A 15,956-nucleotide genomic window follows, 5' to 3' on the forward strand; every position below is an offset into this window, starting at 1 on the left:
AGGAGAGAAAAGTTGAGAGGCATGAAGAACAACTCCTGTAGTGGGAAGAACAGCAAGCCATCAGACTCTTAGACACTGATGCTGAACAACCTTACTTCTTATTCCTCTGAGGAGAGTCTGCAGGAAGTGTTTGATAAAGTGAGGTCCATCAGCTTGCCCCAGAACTACCAAAGTCAGCCCAAGGGGCACACATTTATTTAATTTGCCTCCAGGGAGGAAGCAAAAGGAACTTTGGAAGCTTGTAAAAACATGGAATTTGAAGACCTAATCACCTGGCTGGAGCTGAAGGAACGGAAAAGAGTAAATTCAGCCCCAAGGTGTCAGTCCTACACAATCTATGCAACCTACACAACCTTGAAGACAAAACAGAAGAACATTGATTTTTTTCATGGGTTGGTTGGTACCATACTAGTGACTGACAGCGGAGATGAGGTCAATGAAAAGGTTAGGTTTGTGGACTTAAAAAGATGCAAAACCTACAAAAAAGTCATGGAGGATGAGGAAATTGGAGAAACAAAGTCACTCTGGACTAGGCCAAGCCAAGTGACCTTAGGGTTCATCACATCAATCATTGTGGAGATTTTGGTAGCCAAGGAGATAGCAAAGAAGGTTGAGGAGTATTTGGGAGCAGTGGCTGAGGAGAAAAAATTTGGAGATGGAGGTCGTTTCCAAGGATGCCCAAGAGGAAAAGGAAACAATGAGTAACTAGGAAAGAAGATGAAGTGTGAATAGTTTCTCCCTGTTCTTTTCCCCTACAATTTGAATAGACTCCGGGGGTTTTATCCTGTCATTTAATTATTGACAAAGCCTTCTAAGGGCATTCCAAGTTAAACATGCCATACTGAGGAAGCTGTCTTGGAAAAACCTGGATGACATTTCAAGGGAGAGAGCATGTTGATTCTGACTAGATTTTCCATTGCAAATAAACTTTTTGCACAGACAGGTGATAGATGAGGGAGTTAACCTTTTTGTCTGATTAATCTCAAGATGATAATATTTTATCCCACGTTCAAAATAAATTTCTTCTTACAATAGAAAGAGATTTAAGAAATTTAGAAGGAGGATTTAATTGTGGAAGAAATATAAACTTGAAGATTTCACTAAAAAGGCTATGCCAAAAGATGAAGAAATTTAAATTTGACTTCTCTTTTCCCAATATTTTCTTCACTCCATCAAATTTTATTTTCTCTTTTCGTCAAAAAGAAAAATCTCAGTTCAAATTTTCTCTCTCATTAGAGGTAAGCAAATAATTTAATCTCTTTGGTATTCAGTTTCCTTATCTATAAAAGAGGGAAAATATTAACAACCATCCCACATGATTCTTGTTACAAAAGATAATGTATGAAAGCACCTTTTAAAACGTTAAAGTACAATATGAATGAAAATTATTTATCTCCATATTAAATGAATTCTTACTTATTTTTTTTAAAGTTTTCACTTATTTTTGAATTTTTGAATCAATAAAATGTGGACTCTTTCTCTAGCTTTCAATGGAAGGTAGCAATGGATCTCTGAATAACTGCAACTGAATTTCTTTGTAGATGCCAAAGTAAGTATAAAGTACTTCACAGGAGGTATGGTGCCAACCTTTCAAAATCCTCCCTGCAGTTTTCACTCTGATACATAAGCAATGAGGAAAAGGGATTATCTTACTGAGGCTGGCCTGGTTTTCACTGATATTTTGTGACCACTTCAAGATTTTGCAGAATTTTATACAACAGTAGCCATTAGAATGACGCCCATTTTCTTTGCTTTTCCTACTGATCCTGTATAATATATTTGTGCCTAGTCTTTGGCATATTTGACAGTCTTTTCTGGCAACCTGAGGAAAATATACATAATAACCTCTTCCAGTTGGCTCTACTGTGAGATTTTCAGAATCACTTAGAAGGTATCTAAATGCTATTGGTCTGGACTTTAATTTGTGTAGATAGACTTTCCTCTTTGTCATTTTCAAATCAAAGGTTTTTCTGAGGACTTTGGATTTTAATAGAAGTATGAGAGAGATATTCATTACTAATACTCTATCAGAAAACATATAATATTAAATATTAAAAAGACATTTCAGCAACAGGAGGTGGAAGCACTATATAAAAACCTTAAAGATGTGTGAGTTGGATCTGTCACATTGTCCTTATAATACATCACGGGCTTTCACCACCAGTGAAAATAAAGAAAGAAGGATGTAGGAGGAAAGCCATATGTTTATTTGGTCTTTAAACTTTTTCACTATGTTTGCTGAGTTATAAACTTTATTAAGCTTCTAAATTCAAAGTGAATCCTGCTTAAGGGAATCACTGCCACTTAGCTATAACAGAAAGTTTGGGAAGTGTCACCCAGTGAATGAGTTGTGAAACTCATCTAGCCAAAGGTCATATCCTCTTATCATAGTACATTTCCTACATGACAGTAAGTTTTCTTTGTTTTAAAGCTTCTTTAATAAACCAAGGTTAGCAGTATTATTCTCGGGATGCTGAAATGAGTTTAGAATAAATTTTTAAGCTAATTAATTATTGTACTAATTTTTCCTGTCTAAAAACTTAGTTTTATTTTCAAGTTAATTGATGACACAAAATAGTGAAATAAATTCCTAGAAAGTCTGTGCCTATGGGTATATATTTACTTGGTGACCAAAGTGATCCTGTGATCCCTTAGCTATTTTCTTTTTTGATTCTTGTTCAGTGCTTAAAATTAAATCATGAGGATAAATGAAAAGTTTTACTCTCCAATTAAAAAATAAATTTCACACATACAGGATGGAAGATAGCTAAATATTTGTGTGTCTTAAAAATACCTGAATGCAAGCACAAGATGAGTCAATAATATCATATAGAAGCTGAAGAGGCTTATGAAATATTGTTCCTGAGAGACATAGTGCTCAGGACAAGAGTGGTGCTGGTACATCATTTTGTTGGCTATTGGGGATCACATCTAGAAAATTATATTAAATATTTGATGGTAAGGTTTTTGAAGAATTTTGCAAGTAGAAGTAATTATGAAAAGGTCAGAGAACTGGAGACATTATCATATAAGGTCTAGTTTAAACATTTGAGAATATTTATTATGGAAAAAGAAAAAATGTGAAGGGATATGACAACTGTCTTCAAAAGTCTGCAAGTTTGCCATGTGAAGGAAGAACTGGGCTCTTTCTCCTTAGACCCAAGGACCAGAAACATGGGTATAAGTTGCAAAGATGTAAAAAGGAACTTTGATATAAGGGGATCGATACAATTTCTGGCTATTATTTTATATGTATGTAGGTCTTTTCAAAAAAATGAATGAACTCATGATTATGAGAATACATGATGAAAAAAGTCTGAAGAAATTGTGTTTAAATATTAAAACATGTAACTGTTTCAATATGAGGCCATGTATTAAATAATAAGCATACTTTAAGCCTTGAAAACAAGATAATTTCTAATGAATATTATTATTCCCTTATATGATATTGCCCTTATCAAACTGTCCCCAAACTTAATTTGAGGGAAAGAAAATGAAAAATATAAGTTCAGTATTAAGAAAACCAATAATTAAAATGTCTTATCAGTCTCTTCAATTAACAAATTAAGTATATATAACATATATACTATAAAATATATATATACAGACACACATATATTTGTGAATATTCCCCTTTTCAAAAGGAATAATTACTTTGGAAGAGAATAAAATAAACTCTTAAGTGTCATTATTGATCAAATGTCTGAAACAATAATTTTTATTTAGGTATCTAAATATTTTAGGAAATTGTACAATTTCATTCTCCTTTCCATTACTATTGAATGTAAAAATTTCCTCTTCAAATGACTTCTGGAAGAATAGTTGTACAGAGCTTCTGTTTTTTCAGCATTTGTGTATTTATTATCATGCCTATTCTCCCGCTAAGAAAGGAAATAATGACAACAGCTATTTGTGTTAAATAAGGCCTGGGTCAGACAATGAATTACCAAGCTCATTTTGGAAAATGGTCCCTTAACATATTTATGATTTAAAAGCAATACATAGACATGGATTGAAGCTATAATGTTTTATTAATCAAAATTGCATCTCTCTGATCCCAAAACATTGCCATAAGCATCTGAGATGTGCCAGGAATTATTTTAGTAATTCTAATTACATTGTAATTCTCAATGTACCCTAACTTCAGAAAAACAGCCCATAACTACATATCTAGCTTTAAGGACATTTTAGTGAGTCAACTTTGCAATATAATCCCAAACATCTTGGCTAATCTTTTAAATTGAATTTAGAAAACAGTTATGATACTAAGGAATGGATAAGAAAGCATAACATTTCTACAAACTTTAGAGGTTGCCCTTAAGCCTAGGGAAGAACTAATATTCTAAAAAATTATTCAATTAAAATTATTTTTAAAAATTATTTTATTTTCACATCAGGGGTTACTTTTACCTAAAATAACATAGAAGAGGTTGTTTGGAAGATATATATGTACCTATGTGGACACAAGGATGTATACATGTATGTATATATAAGCGTCAATAAATGTATATAAATTATAAAGAAAAAGACAAGATGAACAATACTTTGGAGGATATTGTCTTTGATATGCTTGCAAGATACACAAAATGAGTGAGTATCCAGACATACCCAATTTGGTCTGAGATTCTAAGCATCAGCATCAACATGATTTTTATAGGTGAAAAAAGTGAAACTGGAGGGTGGTTTACATCAAGTCCACAAAAACAACCTAGGAATGTGAATTTAGAGTGGATTAAAGTGAGTCTATTGTGAGGCTACTGACATTCCTAATGCTGGATTGTATTAGAGCTTATGTCCATCCTCTAGTAATCTTGTTTTGAAAGGGTGTTTTGAAAACCCTCTGGAAAACAGGATATAAAGTCTGAGGGGTAGAGGAAATCTCTGTCTCTCTAGCTAAGTTTAAGTTGGCTTGTAAAGAAATCAAGGAATAAAGAATTTTTCAAAAGGAAGGGGTCAAGAAGGCAAAATAACAAGGGATTACAGGTTGTCAGTGGTAGATTTTTTTACTTACAGCCATTTCATGACTAAATGATTAATATGGCTATCTTCTTACATAAGTGTATATAGTATATATACTTAAATGATTAACTTGCTATTAATCTTAAATATTAGAATTGGTTCACCTCAGCTATTTAATCTACAAATAACTGGGACTATTAAAAATCACATCAGTCAACAACAGTTTCAGCTTAGTTAAGTACATTAATCAATTAATCATAATTCCTAGTCAATAATCAAAGTTATTAATGTTTCTGCACACACTATGCACACATATATAACAGAGTGAAAAAATATATTTTATTTGCTTGTTACATTAAAATTCCCCATGAATCTCTCTCTCACCTCACCATAGTAGAGAATGAATCATTTAATAAAAAGTTACATGTAAAGACAGTAATATACTGTTAATGGAACTATGAAGTGATACAACCACTATGGAGAGCAATTTGTAACCATCTCCAAAGGACCATAAAACTGTACATACACTTTGACCCAATACTACCAGGGCTAAATCTATATTACAAAGAGATCAAAGATGGAGAAAAGAACCACTTGAGCAAAAATATTTATAGCAAGTCTTTTTGTGGTGGCAAAGAACTGAAAACTGAATAAATATTCCTCAATTGTAGAATGGTTGAATAAGTTGTAGTACATAATTGTAATAGAATACTATTGTACCTTAAAAATGACAAAGATGATCATGAAAAAAAAAGAAAACCTGGAAAGGCTTGTATGAAGTGAAGCAAAATGAAGTGATCAGAACCAGTAGAACATTATGCACAGTAACATCAATAATGTACAAGAATTAACTGTGAATTACTTCAATATTATCAGCATAGCAAGAATCCAGGAGAAGTCCAAGGAGCTCATTATAAAAAAAAAAAAATACTGACAATCTCCACTGAAGGAACTGATGGAGTATAAATGCAGACTTAAGCACGTCACTTCTCATTTTATTTCCTCTATTGTTTTTCTCTACTGTACATGATATGTGTCTCTTTTCAAAATATGAAAAACATTCAAATAAGTATTGAAGGATAACACATATACAATTTATGTTACTTGAAGTCATGTTAAGAGGGAAGAGGAAGTGGAATAGGAAAGAATATATGTGGCAAAATGTAAAATATATTAGAATTGCATCAATATGTAATCTGGAAAAAACATTAAAAACTTTAAAAACATATATGTATATGTAAAATTGTGTCTTCTTTCTTTTTTCCAGTTCTTTCTTTGGAAGTAGATTATAGAAGTTGTTTTTCAAACAATATTTCTATTGCTGGATATCATGTTTTCTTGGTTCTGTTCTTCATAATTTTACTCTTTATCATTTCATGTAAGACTTTCCATGTTTTTCTTAACCTTCTCCTCATTTTTACTGCACAGGAAATCATGAATCTGTTGCCAAACTAGTTTTAGGGAAAGAAGTAAAATAGGATAGATTGTGAATCTCCAAACCTATGCTAAGTATTTGGATCACCTATCCACATCTGTCTATCTTCAATTGTCTTATTTCTCTCTTTGTTTTGAATTCTAACATTAGGAATGTAATTCCATACAGTATAGTTTCAGCTATTTGCTAATGTGGACACATTTTAGGATTCATAAAAAGAGAAGTCAAATGCATGATCCCTGCTTAACAACTACCTGCCATTTGAGGAAGATGGAAGTATCATGAGAAGAAAATTATCCTCCCTTCAGGGGGAAAACAACACCAAAACATAGTTAAATAAAATAATGGATGGATGCATGAATATAAAATAATTAAGTACTTATTAATATCCAAAGCACTGTACTAAGTGCTAGGGATATAAATAGAAAAGCTAAATAACTCTTACTCTCAATTTAGTGATATTTTAATTCAAGAAACAACGAATATTTGAAATTTTAACTGCAAGCCAGATGGAAATATGTAGTAGTCCTTGAGCAAAGTATATGGTAATGCACTTTCTTTAATATATTTCCATTGATAAAATCAAAGTCATTCCTTTCTGCCATCTTCCATAGTTGTGGATATTGAGGAGGTACAGCTGTGTTTGACTGCAGGACCTTTTGCCAGGTTCTATTTCCACAAGGGCTGAGTTCCAGAATGATGACTGCAGTGGCTGAGTTTTATTTAGTGTGATATTAATAGCATAATTTGTTGATAATACATAAAGTTTTAAATCTCCTATATCAAATTGTTTTGAATTGCATTGTACTTCTTTCTACCACCACTGTTGCAAACCTCAAACATTGTCCTGGGTATAAACTTATTTTTTGTGTCTTCAAAAGAGGGTAATTTACACAAACCTAGGATATACTTTTCTCAAACAAGGGTCTCTTTTTCATTTCTTCACCATTATTCTCACTCTGAAATAGCTGTTTTTAACTTGTTACTGCCATCAGAATTATGTTGTCTAAACAAGAAGGCCCCTTGCTCTAGGCCAACTTGTTCTGGTGTTGTTTTAGACAGGAACTCTGAAATTATGTCTGACATTTCCTAAAACATTCACCGAATTGACTGATCTTCATGCTGGATACAAACCTAGGATTGAGACAGAATGGATTAATGGATGAATGAAAGAATAATGAAAATATGAAGTAGAACTTAATGGTTGAATATTTTTAAAGTAATTTGTTTTTTTTAAAGAATTACCATTATTAACAGTGGTATTTACATTAGCGCTCTTACTTGGGATATATGATCTCTTTAGAGATCTTGAACCATAATCTTAGTCCCAAATTTATACCTTATTAGAATATATCATGGTCTCTGAAGATGTTTTAATAAATGGAAAAATAAATAGTGTTTTACCAGTTCCCACATACCCCCGGATAACATTTTATTTTCTACCAGTATAATCTTTTCACTTTACCATAAGATTTCACTGCCCTGTTGTAGTGCAAATAACCTTGGGAAAGGTAATACCTTAGGTAATTATCATCTATTCATGCCTTAAAATATATATGAAAGATTTGAAGATAGATTTTTATCAAAAAGGACTAGGAATGCAAGCATGAATACCTGGAAGAAGAGAAGAAATTATATTGTGAGGAGGGATACTGGTCAGAGGAATCAAATATTTAGAGGATACCTTTGAAAGGAGATAAATTGGTAGAATTTAAGCTTGGGAATACTTACCATGTCTCATAATGACCTGGATGCAGAGAACATTTTTTCCCCTCATAACACTTTGGCATGTTATTTTATGTTGTTGTTATTTATAGGAGTGTTACATATACAATATTTTTTATGAGGACAAGAATCATAAATTGATTGTCTCAGTGTTGTGTGTTCCTCTGAATTTTGCCTTTTTTGTATGAATGATAGCATAAAATACATATTTAATGTTTTCTGAACTGAAGTTAATTTCAATTTCATTCTAATTTTGCTTAGAGAAAAATAGGTATGTACTGATATTTAATGTATGTTGTGAAAAATATGGACAAAGTATGAAGTTTGTTGGAAATACCATAATAAAAACATTTTTCAGGGATTAATAGAAAAAAGTGTATACAAAAATTGAAAATATTTATCTATCTATATGTATATTTATCTATATATAACCACATACACATGTAAGTATATAGATATATACTTATCTGACAGTGTTTTCCTATTCTGGTTTTAAAATGCTTGTTCCAGTGTCTAACCACAATAAAAACATCATACATTGCCTGATCAAACTTTGTTTTAAAAGAAGCTTTGTTTTTAAAACCTGAAACCTTGAAATATAAATATCTAATAGAATAGAAAGTGCTTTTATTTTTACATAATAAATGTTACAAGCGATTGCTTCATAATGAGGACCAATTCTCTTGTTCATTCAAAAGTTAATAACTTATTTTGTTTGGATGAAAATAACTTACTTAACATAAATAGCAATCATTTAGAAAATTCTTTTTTGATTTTTAGTATAATCTGAAGGCCATATTTTAGCAATTCTATCCATTGTTCATTTAAAAAAAAGATTAAGAGCCTTTGCTTTTCCTTGCCTTGCTTTCCCTTGTCATGTATTTCCATTGCCTTGCCTTATTCTGCTCTGCCTTACCTTGCTTTTCTCTATCTTTCCTTGACTTGCCCTATTTTCTTTGCCTTTCTTTTCTCCTTTTTCATTTTGCTCCCCAACATGAATGACAATTTGCTTCTACAAGATTAAATATCCATTGTCACCTTGAGATGACTAGTAACCCCATTACAATAAGTTTAGGAAGAAGTAGTCTACACTGAAAACAAAAAATAAAGCAAAACAAAATTTTGCTGTTTCTTTACCTGCTATGCAAATGGATGTCCCATTTTCATGTAATCTTTCTTACCTGGAAATGAGAAAATCCCATGTTTTCTCTCCAAACTAGACTTATGTAACAGATATAATTTCCCTTTGGTTTATTTGACAAAATGTAAAGATGTAATTCTTATCATCTCAGAAATGTGCCCTTTTCCTATGCATTTTCAATTCTATGTCCTCACTAGACTATTAAAAAAATCCTCAGAAAATCTCCAAGAAAGACAACTAATAAAACTTTTTAGCCTAAAGAGATCTATTTAACCTATTAGCTATAACTTTTAATCTAAATTGTATTTTAAAAGATCAGCAGCTTGGCCAATCTTTTTTATTTTAATTTAATTTACCCTCAATTACATGTAAAACAGCTTCCAAAATCTTTCAAAGAAATTTGTGTCTTGAATTCTCTCTCTACTGCACCAACCACTCTAAGTCCTGCACTTGGAGATATTAAGCAATCTTATAAAGATTTTGAATGTGCAATCATGTAAAATATTTTCCTCTGTTAATCTTTTCCATGGAAGGATATTTGAATTTTAAAAATTAAGAAATAAAGTGAAAAAAATTTGCTTCAATCTGGATTCAGACACTATCCATTCTTTTTCTCTGGAAGTAACTGTTATTATTTATCATGAGTCATTTGGGATAGTTTTGAATCATTGTTTTCCTGAAAATAGCAAAGTTATTCAAAGTTGGTCATTGCATAAAGTTCCTATTACTATGGATAATGCTCTCCTGTTTTTGTTCATTTCATTATGCTTCTGTTCATGTCAAATTTTCCAATTCTTATTGTTCCAGGACAAAACTCCTACTGATTGTCATTTTTTATAGCACAATATTATTCCATTCCAATCATATACCATAACTTACCCGATCAATGGGTATCCTCTCACTTTTCAATTCTTTGCCCCCACAAAAAGACTGTTTCAAATATTTTTGTACTTATATGTCTTTCTGTTTTTTTTAAAAATATCTCTTTGAGATACACAGTATCGCTGGGTCAAAGAATATACACTGTTTTATATATTATATATGTAATAACATATATTATATCTATAGAGGTCAAATATAACTTATAAATATAGGTCAAATATATATTATAAATATAGGTAATATATATGTCAAAATTGTCTTCTAGAATGACCAAATCATCACCCCATTTGGGCTATAAATAGTTTAACTTTATTGAATGCCTTTTGATCTCTCCTTCCTGTTTACCATTTTAAGCTTCTCTCCAGTCCTATTCTTGAGAGTCAAATTTGCCATTCAGTTCCAGGCTTTTCATCAGGAAGATTTGAAAGCCATCTATTTCATTGAATACTGATTTTCCTCCAAAGGATTATGCTCAGTTTTGCTGGGTAAGTGATTGATACTTGAAATCCTATCTCCTTTTCCCTCTGGAATATGTAATGTAAAAGTTGCCAGAGAGGGATTTTCTCCTGCAGGGGGCCAACTGAAAATTTCTGGCAGTTGAAAGCCATAGAATTCAGAGAGAGTTCATTTGGTCCCTGATGCTTGAACAGAGAGGAAGGATCAACCAGAGCTCTATTTTGGCTTTTGGTTTGCTTTGGCCTGTGTTTGTCTTTAGACAATTTGTACCTAGCTAATTTCTCTGAACCACTCCCTGACCTCCATATTATTTCCCTGTTTTCCCTGTATGTTTTCCTGGGGCTCTGGGAGGCACAGTGGCTTTTGGGTTTTAGTGAAAAGACTTTGTGGGTTTAGTTTTCCCCAATAGGCAAGTAGGATATCCTTGAATTCAAATTATCCTTTTAGTATACCTTCTACCTTAAAAGCAGCCAAATCTTCCTGAGCTGAGAGAGAAGGTTCTCTCTCAGTCTAACCCATTCCTGAGACCCTCCCTCATCTTGAGTTTCTCCCTAGCAGTTGTCAGAAACGCCAATCCCCTCTCTCCTTCCAGACCACCCTGAAACATTAATAAACTCTTGGTTACCTAATTAGACCCTCTGTAGAATCCTTGTGTTGAAGAAACTAGGCAAAAGTGAAGGGTAGGAATAATTCACTTTTATTTTCTGAGGGAAACTGGAGGCATCCATCTTGGAAGGAAGTAGTTGCCCAACAATTCCTCCTGAATCCCTTCAGTTTCACTGACAAGGAGGAGCCTTGTGGTTCCTCCTTTGAGGACTTGAGAAATTGACAAGAAAGCCCTCAAGTCAGATTCAAACCACTTCTGACTGGCCTTATTCCTTGTGTCTGTAAAAGTACCTTTCCTCCCTGAAAGGGTTCAGCCTATTTCCCCACAGTGTCCTCTGTCTCTAGCCTGAGTGTCTAGTCTGTGTTAGCTGCCTATCCTGAATATCTCACCTGTACCCTTACCATCCAAATACTGCCTTGTCCATTCCTCTAAACTCAGTCATCCCCTTCATTCCTCTCCTATTACCTCAATCACCCTTTTACTCCTCTGGCACTCAGCAAAGGAAGAATATCACACCCCCAACTTTAGTGTACCCCCCTTTTTATCCATAACAAATAACATATTCCAGGCCCTCTGATCCTTTAATGTAGTAGCTGCTATGTCTTGTATTATCTTGACTGTAGCTTTGTGGTATTTCTTTTTGGCTGCTTGAAATATTTTTTCCTTGACCTGAATGTTCAGGAATCTGATTATAATATTCCTTGGGTATATCATTTTGGAATGTAGTTCAAAAGGTGATTGGTGGGTTCTTCCCATTTCTATTTTGCCCTCTGGTTCTAGAATATCAGAGCAAAAATTGTAAGAAATCACTATTAATTAGAGAAATACAAATTAAAAAAACCTCTGAGCTAATACCCTGCATGTATCAGATTGGCTATTATGGCAGAAAATGAAAATGATAAAATTTGAAGGGCATATGGGAAAACTGGGACCCAAAAGCACTGTTGGGGGAGTTACTTGAAAGGCAATGTTTAAGCTTTCTTTTTAATCATGGCTTTTAGGCAGCCCAATAATTCTTAGATTGTCTCTCCTGGATTTATTTTCCCATCAAGTTGTTTTCCAATAATATATTCCAACATTTTATCTTTTTTCTTTATTTTGACTTTGTTTAATTCTTTATTGTTGTCTCATGGACTCATTGGCTTATAATTGCTGAATTCTAATCCATATTTTCCATTTGGCCAATTCTACTTTGTAAATAGTTTTTTCCTCAGTTCATTTTTGTCTATCTTTTTTTCCAATTGGGTAGTTTTTCTTTTTAGTAGTTTTTTCTTTTCATTGGATATTTTAGGCTCTTTTTTAATCAGTTGGACTATTTTACTTTTTAAGTTATTAACTTCTTCAGTATTTTTATGCCCCCTTTACATGCTGTTGACTCTTTTTTCTTGATTTTTCCATATCACTCATTTATTTTCCTAGCTTTTTTCTTTCTCTCTTATTTATTTGATTTTTAAAATCCTTTTTGACCTCCTCCATTAATTCTTTTGAGGCTTCAAAGCAATTCATATTTTTTTTCTTGAAAGCTTTAGGTGCAGCAGTATTGTCCTTTGTTTTCTTCTGAATTTATGCTCTGTTCATCCCTGTCACCAAATTAATTTTCAATGTAGAGTTTCTTGTTTTGTTGTTTGTTCATTTTCTAGCCTTTTTTCTTTTCTTTTATCTTAAAATACTGTTAAAGTTGGGCTCTGTAACTATAGTAAAAGGAGCACTGTTCCAAGCTTTTGGATTTCTGTATGGTTGACTTCAGAGATGACTCTGGGGTTCTATGTGCTTATACTTCTTCCATGATGGTATGATGAAAGAAGAAGTGTATTTAATACTTGCCTGGCCTGTGGTCTGGTGTGTAAGTAACCATACACACTTTCCCCCCCTTGATCTATCAGCAGAGTCTCCTTCTCCCCTGTGACTTTAAATGCTAGTTTGAGTTAGTGCTCCTCCTTACCCTGAAACCTTATTTTAAGTCGTCTATCTGGATCAGTGTATGGGCAATACAAGAAGTATATTGTACTATGAGTCAGAAATGTGAACCCTCTAATCTTCTTTTGCCCTCCCAAACTGTCTGTGGCTGAGAGTTTCAAAAGCCTTTGCTGTTGCTTCAGTTGGGCCTCATAGCAATTGTGGTAAGGCATGCCCTGGTTCCCTGCTTTGTGCCCACCTCTACCTCAATGCACTAGTTTCTGCATGCCATCCTTCTAAGTTATTTTGAACTAAAAATTACTTTACTCTATCTTTTTATGGGTTATTCTACTCTGTACTTCATTCTGAGGTATTAAGTAATAATTTTTTGGATAGTAATTTGGTAGAGATCAAATGGGACAATTTACCTTCTCTGTTATCTAGTTTATTTATTCTAATTTTTGCCTTAGCCCTGTGTTGACAAACCTATGGCGCATGTACTGGAACATGCCAGAGGAGGCATCCCTTTCCCCTCTCCATATGTGTCTGAGGACATTTCTCATATCACCCATTCCTCTGACTAGCAGCCCAATATGAGAGCTTTCTACCTCTCATCTAGGATAAGGCAGTGGGCTCACATGTGATGTGAGGGCTACAGTTTGGGCACTTGGTCTCTAAAAGGTTAATCATCACTGCTTAGGCTATTTCATTTCTTAGTTCTACTGTTTCTATTGCTCCTGCTTTTGCTTAATACTATTAGATAAATGAGTTTGGCAAACAGTTGCATAGTGCACATTGTATAAATATGGTTTCTGATCACTCTGTAGCCTTTTGACTAAGATCAAATGTATAAACATGGTTTCTGACTGAACAGTATCTCACAACTCTCTCTTCTTCAATCATACAGTCACCTCCCAAAGTTAGGACTTTTCCACCTCTTATCTTTACTATTATTATATCTTTATAATTGGTCTATTTTTACCCAATCAACCTCTTTGCTTCAGCTTCCCACATAGCTGCCAATCAATAATCCTAAAGCATAGGTCTGACTATTTCACTCCACTGCTTAAGGAAGTCCAGTGGTTCCCTTTTGTCATTAGGATAAAGACTTCTCTATTTGGAATTAAAACTCCTCTCATAATAGGGCTCTCGAGATTACCTTTCTAGAGTTATCACAGGTTCCAGTTTCATAGACTTTTTGATTTAACAAAACTGGAATACTTGCTGTTTCCTTTTCATAGCATTATATCTCTTATCTCTATGCTTTTCAACAGACTATCTACCTTACCTACACTGTGTTTTGCTCTGATCACCACCAAACAGAATATGTAGCTTATTCCAAAAAAGTAATTCAAATACCACCTTCTAATAGAAGTCAATCTTGATCTCTTCTTGACATTGATGCTCTAACTTCTGATATCATTTTATATCTCCTTTTTTATATATTTTGTATTTATTTTTACACATACATATCTCCCTCCTTCTAATATAATGTAACTGCTGAAAAAATTGGGACTGCTTCATTTATATTTTGACATCCTTAGGACATGCCCTTCACTACATTATCTGCAGCCAGGTGGATGATCCATTGCTCATTGCTCAAAGCACTTTGTACAGTACAAGGATATTACTGTTGGACTTGGCTAGGGCTGCCTCAAGATCTGTGGGTACAGGACCAGATCTGCTGCCTCCCCAGGACTTTGGTGCCTTTGTAACCTGCTGGCAGAGGAAGGAGCAGCTGATGCAAGGGTATGAGCAGATTTTGGAGATGAGAGAATTATAGAGGCCACATTTATCTTCATGGAGTTATTCATCTAGCATCAACCTAGCCTTGTTCTTGAAAGCCTCTGGGTCCTGAGTAATCTCACTGTAAAGGATCATGGCCTTTTCAGTGCATTGTTCTTTCTGGATCTGGTTGCTCCCTTCCCGCAACTCTTACCTTTTTCACATGTGGTTTGTATATTGCTGTACACACAAGAGTACACCATTATAGAGAAGGGCCCTTTTTACTTCCAGAGGCTCTAGTCCTGTCTTCTTCTCCCACATGTGCTAGATGTCCTTACCCTTTCTGATTCAGAGGTGGTAGGCCAGAGCCTGGAGCTATTGAAGCTGCTGTTGGTATACTAACCTGAGAGGCAGTTTGGAATTTCTTATAGTATGCTGGGCTACAGGCCTTGGAAAAACACAGAGGTGGACCTTCAGGACCTCATCCAAGCTCTTTAGGAGGTGGAATTTTGGGAATTCATTTGTACTGAATGCATTGGTGCTACCATTGCCTCTCCCTTGCCTGCCCCTCTGTGGTTCAGAAGTTAATTGTCCATGCTCAAATTATAAGTATCCTTTCAAGAATGACTAAATGGGGGCTAGGTTCTGACTGCTCAGAGTTCTGTCAGTTTCCTGCCCCAATCCCCATTCCTTCTTCCTTTCCTCATTTTCATATATCACAGCTTTCCTAAGGAAAAAAATAACTTGTATTACATTAAATTTCCTCAGTCAAAAAAAAATATATATATATATATATATATATATGTGTGTGTGTGTGTGTGTGTGTGTGTGTGTGTGTGTGTAGTAATAAAATAAGTGGAAATAATATAAATGCAGTGATTGGGAGAAATGGCTGAATAAATTGTGAAATTTGTATGTAATAGTTTGTATTATGTTATTGGAAATGACAAATATTGGAAATATAAAGAAAATAAAGGAAATGTATGAAGTGAATAAGAATACATAGTTTGATTACATTTTAAAATAATAGCCATGAAATAATGAGAAAAAATATCAAAGTAAAACAAATCCAAAGGAAATCAAAATTAGAAGATATCTATATTAGCATACACATGTAATTTACAAATCAT

The 15,956-nt window shown here is 33.7% G+C and overlaps 1 pseudogene; it reads left to right on the top strand.

Annotated features, from left to right (window-relative positions):
- The first annotated feature begins 249 nt into the window (after nt 1–249).
- LOC123254213 lies at nt 250–15,457 on the top strand (annotated as a pseudogene).
- The last annotated feature ends 499 nt before the right edge of the window (nt 15,458–15,956 follow it).

The sequence above is a fragment of the Gracilinanus agilis genome, chromosome 1 (assembly GCF_016433145.1).
Source record: "Gracilinanus agilis isolate LMUSP501 chromosome 1, AgileGrace, whole genome shotgun sequence".
Taxonomy (NCBI): domain Eukaryota; kingdom Metazoa; phylum Chordata; class Mammalia; order Didelphimorphia; family Didelphidae; genus Gracilinanus; species Gracilinanus agilis.